Consider the following 7,894-nt stretch of genomic DNA (forward strand, 5'->3'; position numbering starts at 1 on the left):
TATGCTTGAGCAAACCAGTGAAAACGGAGTTTCTCTGGTGAGTGCCTCTCAAAGCTGTTGCCAAGGCTATTTTGCGCTGCTTCAAAAACAGTTTGGTAGCGGCCACGTATCTGTAATTCGGAAAATTCGCACAGGTCCGTTCTCGTTTATAGATGATGTAAGCTAGCTTTCGTTTATCAAATTGTCCACCAGGGAACTGGAAGACCTTTCAGCCTGCAGATCGGTTTGACTTGGCATTTGGGAAATACAGCCGTCTCATTTACTAGGGAAATGATCGGATTGTGACGTTCGTCTGCGGGCCCTTGCAGTAAACTTGCATGAAGTTGATGCTTGCTGCATGTTTTATATGCCACCCAGTTGGATTGTGGCGTTTCCGATTTTGATGAAGGCATATATGGACCTGGATCACTCTCATTTATCGTGGTTATTCGAATAGAAAATGATCAGACGCCAGTGAGTAGGGGAAGGTCTCCCACTTAAATTCTTTGGAGATATTAGAAGAACACAGGGTGATGTCTATTGTAGACAAGCGTCATCCAGGCGCCAGGATGTGAGTTGGGCAACAGTTGTTCAGAATATGTAAACTGAATTCATCTGTGATGTACAAAACAGCTACTCCATATCGATCGGTCGCCTCATATCTCCGGGACGTATGGTGCGCAGTGAAGTCTTCACAGAACAGGAGAGGCTGATTAAACAATGTATGCTACTGACTCATTTCTATTTTGATCATTGGAGGACAGTATGTCCCCACTAAGGAGAGATCTAAAGTCTTGAAGCGAGTGCGCACCGCTACAACCTGAAAGCCTCGTATGTGTATGCTCGACGTATCTAGTAGAAGCACGAACTGAGGGTCGAACAAACAGTGAAACTCCGCCTTTTCCATCGCGTCTATCTTCCCGAAACATGTGGAAGAGTGGAAGCAAGAACAATGAAAGCGGTTTAAACCATGTTTCTGAGATTGCAGCAATGTGTTTGTCTTGTGAAAGTACGAGTAATTCTCTTTGCACCATTTCCCTGTTGGAAACGACCGACCTTGCGCTCCATTGCAGAACTTTAATCTCCATTTTGCTGAGTCAGAGTTACCAGTGGCATCTGGCGTAGCGCTGTGGAATCGACTGCTCCTTGTGATGCCGTTTGGATTTCGTGAATCACCTGCATGATAAGATTAAAATGTTTCTCTTGCATTGTGAGTGACCCCGGGACGGGCCCTCTACCTGTTTCCACCTCTGGAGTGAAACTTCCGTTACAAGAGTGTATCAGTAACATGGAGGAATGGTGTTGCGGTGGGTAGGGATTGCTTCGGATCGGTCCCAGTGGCTGGGTGTTTGGATCCAGAGTTCGAGGTAGCGTCCATCGGGGTGTGGACGACGGGCGGGCGGCCTGGCGTCGCCTGCCTTGTAACTGTATATCCGTGCGGTTGGACCTGCAGAGCTCTAAAGGCTCGTTCATCACGCAGGTATGGAGAAGACTGCACTGCTTGGGCATAGGCCTCTGTGAGACAGCCCTCCCGGCTTTCGCCAAAGTCACGCCTTGCCTAGCAGCGACTTCCTTAACGTATCTCTGGCGTACGTACTCCGGGCACTCCTGGTTCAACGCCTCTTCGTCCGCGTGGTTGCAGTGTACTCACCGCGGCAGAGTGGGTGGGCAGTCGGCTCGCTCATGATTTCCACCACATTTACGGCATAGCGGCACTGGCTGCTTACACAATTAAATCTGAGAAGGTTGAAACATTGCCGCACAGAGTGGACATATACACTGAAGTGCAAGAGCAACTGGCATACCTGCCTAGTATCGTGTAGGGCCGCCGCGAGCACGCAGAACTGCCGCAGCACGACGTGGCATGGACTCGACTAATGTCTGAAGTAGTGCTGGAGGGAAATGACGTCAGACTCCTGACGAGATGTCCATAAATCCGTAAGAGTACAAGGGGATTGTGATCTCTTCTGAACAGCACGTTGCAAGGCATCCAAGACATGCTCAGTAATGTTCATGTCTGGGACGTTTGGTGGCCAGCGGAAGTGTTTAAGCTCAGAAGAGTGTTCCTGGAGCCACTCGTAGCAAATATGGACGTCTGGTTTGTCGCATTGTCCTGCTACAATTGCCCAATTTCGTCGGAATGCTCAATGGACATGAATGAATGCAGGTGATCAAACAAGATGCTTACGTACGTGTCACCTGTCAGAGTCGTATATAGACTATCAGGGGCCCCATATCACTCCAACTGCACACACCCCGCACTATTACAGGGCCTCCATCAGCTTGAACATTCCCCTGCTGACATTTAGGGTCCATGGATTCATGAGGTTGCCTCCATACCCGTACACGTCCATCTGCTCGATACAATTCGAAACGAGACTCGTCCGACCAGGCAACATGTTTCCTATTATCAACGGTCCACTGTCGGTGTTGACGGGTCCTGGCGAGGCGTAAAGCTTCGTGTCGTGCAGTCATCAAGGGTACATGAGTAGGCCTTCGGCTCCCAGGCCCCATATCGATAACGTTTCATTGAATGGTTCGTACGCAGATGGCCCAGCACTGAAATCTGCAGCAATTTGCTGAAGGGTTGGACGTCTGTCACGTTGAACGATTCCCTTCAGTCGTCTCTGGTCCGGTTCTTGCAGAATCTTTTTTCCGGCCGCAGTGATGTTGGAGATTTAATGTTTTACCGGACTCCTGATATTCATGGTACATTCGGGAAATGGTCGTATGGGAAAATTCGCACTACATCGCTACCTCGGAGATGCTGCGTCCCATCGTTCGTTCGCCGACTATAACTCCAGGTTCAAACTTAATTAAATCTTGAGAACTATAACTCCACGTTCAAACATAATTAAATCTTGATAACCTGCCATAGTAACAGCAGTAACCGATATAAGAACTGCACCGGACACTTGTCTTACACAGGCATGTCGACTGCAGCGCCTTATTTCGTCTGTTTGCATATCTCTGTGTTTGAATATGCATACCTACACCAGTTTCTTTGGGGCTTCAGTGTATTTCCACCAGGCAAAGCATCCCGTCAATTGAAACAATGTCTGGCAGACCTTTCGAACAAAACTAAACCACACACGTGTCAAACGGTGCAGTGGTGGTAATTCTGCCGTTCATCAACTTTTTGGGCATGCGCCACATATGTAAGACGATATAGGTTGAAACTACCGCATTCAGGAGTTCTTCGTCGTTTAAGCTGGAGTAACTTTTCTGGTTACTCCCTGGGGCGTGATAACGTGACTTGGTATCAGGCCTCCAGTTGGTGAACTAAAAATACCGGGGACTCTACCAGTGCACTGCTCTGGGAACATTAAGTTCAATTTTGATTCTATTACGTCCTATTGATAAGATGTTAATATTGTCTTCCCCGCACTGCAAGTTTTCGAATTGCCATCGGATGCAGCCTACCAACGTTCCGTGCATGTCGTTCCACATATATATAGAAATGACCAACGTCACTGTCTCGACAACGATTAGTTTTATTCATTGCATAAGCTGACCGACCGGAGGGAACAGCATTGTCTGTATCACGAGCTAGCGCAACACGGAAGGGCACGGCAAGCGCAGATTCATGGATGGGTCTACAGCTGCGGGGCCCTCTAATGGCAAAGCTTTATCGATGCTCAGCTGCGATGAACTAGCTACTTCCCTTGTTTGGTTGTTGTGCTCCTCCACGGCGGATGATGCTCGTTTGTCGCTCTTCTACTCTTCCTCATGCCCCATTATGCGCTTCTGTACGGCACCAGTACCAGATGAGGCAATGGTGTCATTACTGCAACAATCACTGAGAATGTTTCCAGAATGAGATTTTCACTCTGCAGCGGAGTGTGCGCTATGAAACTTCCTGGCAGATTAAAACTGTGTGCCGGACCGAGACTCGAACTCGGGACCTTTGCCTTTTGCGGGCAAGTGCTCTACCAACTGAGCTACCCAAGCACGACTCACGCCCCGTCCTCACAGCTTTACTTCTGCCGGTACCTCGTCAGTTTGGAAGGTAGGAGACGAGGTACCGGCAGAAGTAAAGCTGTGAGGACGGGGCGTGAGTCGTGCTTGGGTAGCTCAGTTGGTAGAGCACTTGCCCGCGAAAGGCAAAGGTCCCGAGTTCGAGTCTCGGTCCGGCACACAGTTTTAATCTGCCAATCACTGAGAACTTCCATTCACTCCGCGACTGTTGAGTGTTGATGGGTTGCCGTCAAATGACGCACGGCCGCCAGCAAAGCGATCGGCTCTGGCTCTGAGCACTATGGAACTTAACATCTGAGTTCATCAGTACCCTAGAACTTAGAACTACTTAAACCTAACTAACCTAAGGACAGCACACACATACATGTCCGAGGCAAGATTCGAACCTGCGACCGTAGCGGCCGCGCGGTTCCAGACTGAAGCGCCTAGAACCGCTCGTCCACGCCGGCCGGCGCAAAACGACCGGGTAGCCACCTTCCCCGTAAGGCCCGCTGTGGCTCCTGTGGGGGCTAACTATAGCACCCTATTAGCGTGTGACAAAAAGAAGAATTTATGTCTTCCTCACAGACGTAGCACGAACACAAGTGACTGAGCCGGCCGGGGTGGCCGAGCGGTTCTAGGCGCTACAGTCTGGAACCGCGAGACCGCTACGGTCGCAGGTTCGAATCCTGCCTCGGGCGTGGATGTGTGTGATGTCCTTAGGTTAGTTAGGTTTGAGTAGTTTTAAGTTCTAGGGGACTGATGACCTTAGAAGTTAAGTCCCATAGTGCTTAGAGCCATTTGAACCATTTGAACAAATGACTGAGTGTCACTAAATACGAAAATCGAAGTAAACAACGCTCGATGAATACAAGAAAGTTAACGCCCCTGAGTATCGGAGCAGGATGTTTCAGTAGTCATTCGTAGATGAAGACGCTTGCACAGGATAGAGTAGCCAGGAGAGGTGCATCAGACCAGTCTTCAGACTGTAGGAAAAAATGGTTTAAGTGGCTCTGAGCACTATGGGACTTAACATCTTAGATCATCAGTCCCCTAGAACTTAGAGATACTTAAACCTAACTAACCTAAGGACATCACACACATCCATGCCCGAGGCAGGATTCAAACCTGCGACCCCAGCAGTCCCTCGGTTCCGGACTGAAGCGCCTAGAACCGCACGGCCACCGCTGCCGACTTCAGACTCTAGACCACAACGACAACATCTCTGAACTTTTATTTTATAAATTGTTTCGAGGATCACTCTAAAAGTAAAAAACGATTGTTTTTCCTCATCACTTCTACTCAAGATGAGGAAACAAAACTTTTTTTACAACATATCTTCGTATCTTCACTATTTTTCTACGGAGTCGCTATTTAAGCTGAAATATATGTCATAGTGTTTCACAAACTTTCTTATGCCTTCTGCATACTCAGTTGCTAGTTGCCAGGTTGTTGCACCCTGACGTCCCGTTTCAGTTCACTGTCGTATTAACAGTGCTTTCGACCTAAAACTTCCTTCAGCTGTGATAAAAGGTGGTAATCACTAGCGGTCAAGTTAGGGCTATAAGGTGGCTGCTCATAAACTCCCCACTTAAATTTCCTACGCAAATCCTCCGCCAGTGCAACAGGTTGTGGGTGAGCGCTATCGTGAAGAAGCACAGGTTCCGCTGGACGTCATTCTACGTCCTTTGTCTTGAAGGGACTGGCGTTGTCGCTGAGGGGTGTGACCGTAGGCAGCTGCTTTGTGATCTCTCCTCTGTGCAACCAATGAGTTTTACGCCCTTTCGATCTAAAATCATTGTGGCCACAGCTTTTCTGGTGCTCAGAATTTATTTTTCTTCGTTAGTGTTATTGGAGTTCGCGAATAACTCCACTCCTTTGATTGGCGGTTTGTTTCTGGACTTTAAGAGACAATCCCAGTTCTCAGCATCAGCAACATTGTGGCTCAAAAGCTCCTCGTACTGTGAGAGAAAAGTCGGCGCGTTTCCCATTTGTAGCTTTTGTGTTCGTCTTGCAAAACACCCCCTTATTTGCAAGTAAAATTAAACTGAATCTGTATTAATAATGAATGAGGCACAAACTTGAGATTCAGTGTTGAATTAATTTACAAATGATACCATTCATTTAGGCCCTTGCTGTGGATCCAAGGAGAGGGGGGGGGGGAGGATATACATAATATTTATCACTGAAATAGGCTGCAAGAAACAGTTATGTGAATCTGAACTTAATAATGATGTACTTTCCGAGGAGGACTGCAAACCAAAACTCTGGACTGGCAAAGTTACTAAATGAGGTAGAGTTACATAATAATCTTGGATATGACCGTGACTGTTTGACAGCAACAAGAATCCAAGAATCCCAAAGATCTGCGGAAGCATTGACGAATACGAGGCAGTGAAACTAGTCTTGAATTTGAACCACAAGCTTTTGTTCGTCCTAATATGTCAGAGCTGTGGGCGACACTTTCCGTAATCTTGAATTTAATGTGAACTGAGTGGAAACACGACTGCTCCCTTGTCTTAGGTTTAGCGTTAAGATCAGCCAGCTGAGGACTCTTTAACACTGGATCCCACACGCCCTACCATACAATGTCGCCTATGCAACTCTTGCCACTGTTTTCTGTCTGCGGCTTTTCCCCATTCGATTTTTTGTGAGCCTCCAAAAATTACCTTGGTCCCCTCTTGTTGCCAACAAAACGCGTCCGCTAGTCCTCTCAAAAGTTACCAAAGCCCGCCACAGGTGTAATTGTTTCTTTGACAAAATATCGGGCCAAGAAAAGGTGAAACGTCAACAAGCCAATGGACGGAATTTCTTCTCTTTTCTAAAAACCCTCCCAGTAAGTTTTCCGTTCTCCTGGAGTCAATACAAACATACTGATCCGGGCTCATTCAGCCACCAAGTAGCCTTACAATACAGGTCTTGTGAAAATTTCAAAAAATTGTACGCAAGGCTAGTAATTAACTTTTTCTGAACATTAAAAGGTGACAGCAGTTTCGTCACTTTTTTAGGTAAGGCAAAAGATACCTATCTGCTAAAGAACTTCTTTTAACAAGCTTCTAGCGCCTACCACCCACTGACAGAGTTCCGTCTTCTGCATCAGAGACTTTCTGTCTCACCTGTCTTCTAGACTGTTCTATAAACTTCCCAATGGCTTGTCACCTTTCAGTCAGTCAAAAGTTGGAATCCACCTGACACATACTGTCCTGTAGCCAAGATCATCATTAACAATTTGATAATGAAGTAACCTAGAAATTTCAGGGAAGTGCAAGGTTTGTCAATACATTTGAATCCGTTAGTCACTACTAAAGATCAGCCTGATCGTTCTTCGTCACGAATATTCATTTCTCCACCATTAAACATGATACAATGTTTTCTAACTGAAAATTAAGTCATCCCATTCCCATAAAATTTGGTGATCTGTCAGTAAGTTTCAACGTTGTGAACTTCTTTTCTCCTAGTCAGAAATGTTATTACTCTATGAGCCTCACACTTGATGGGATTGTTGATTTTGTCACACATTTAAAATGAAACAAACAGACGGTAAACGACAGTTCCTGCTCGCTCTTAGTGCCATACAGGTGCCAAGATTAGGAAGCTTGAATTTTCTCATTTTGAGGGTTTTAAGAGCGATCTGTTTTAATATTTAAAAGCCATTCAACAGCCAATATCGCATTTTTGTTTATTTAAGACAACTAGTTTCAACAGACTTTGCTGCCTTCCTCTTGTGTTGGACATCTTTTGGTTGTGAAATATGTTCATTTTAAAGATTAAGCTTAACCATTACGGATATTTTACAATCCGTAACTGTTCTCTTAATGTAAATAAGTTACATAAAACAGCAACCAGTCACTTTTTTGAATAATTATGAGCCGGCCGCTGTTGCCGAGCGGTTCTAGGCGCTTCAGTCCGAAACCGCGCTGCTGCTACGGTCGCAGGTTCGAATCCTGCCTCGGGCATG

General features: G+C 46.5%; 1 non-coding gene across 1 annotated transcript; it reads right to left on the reverse strand.

The window, feature by feature from the left end:
• Positions 1–3,856: 3,856 nt before the first annotated feature.
• On the reverse strand, positions 3,857–3,931 carry Trnal-caa (transfer RNA leucine (anticodon CAA)). The gene has a single exon. It is a non-coding gene; the product is annotated as a tRNA-Leu (tRNA).
• Between the last annotated feature and the right edge of the window lie 3,963 nt (positions 3,932–7,894).

This window comes from Schistocerca serialis, chromosome 2 (genome assembly GCF_023864345.2).
Source record: "Schistocerca serialis cubense isolate TAMUIC-IGC-003099 chromosome 2, iqSchSeri2.2, whole genome shotgun sequence".
Taxonomy (NCBI): domain Eukaryota; kingdom Metazoa; phylum Arthropoda; class Insecta; order Orthoptera; family Acrididae; genus Schistocerca; species Schistocerca serialis.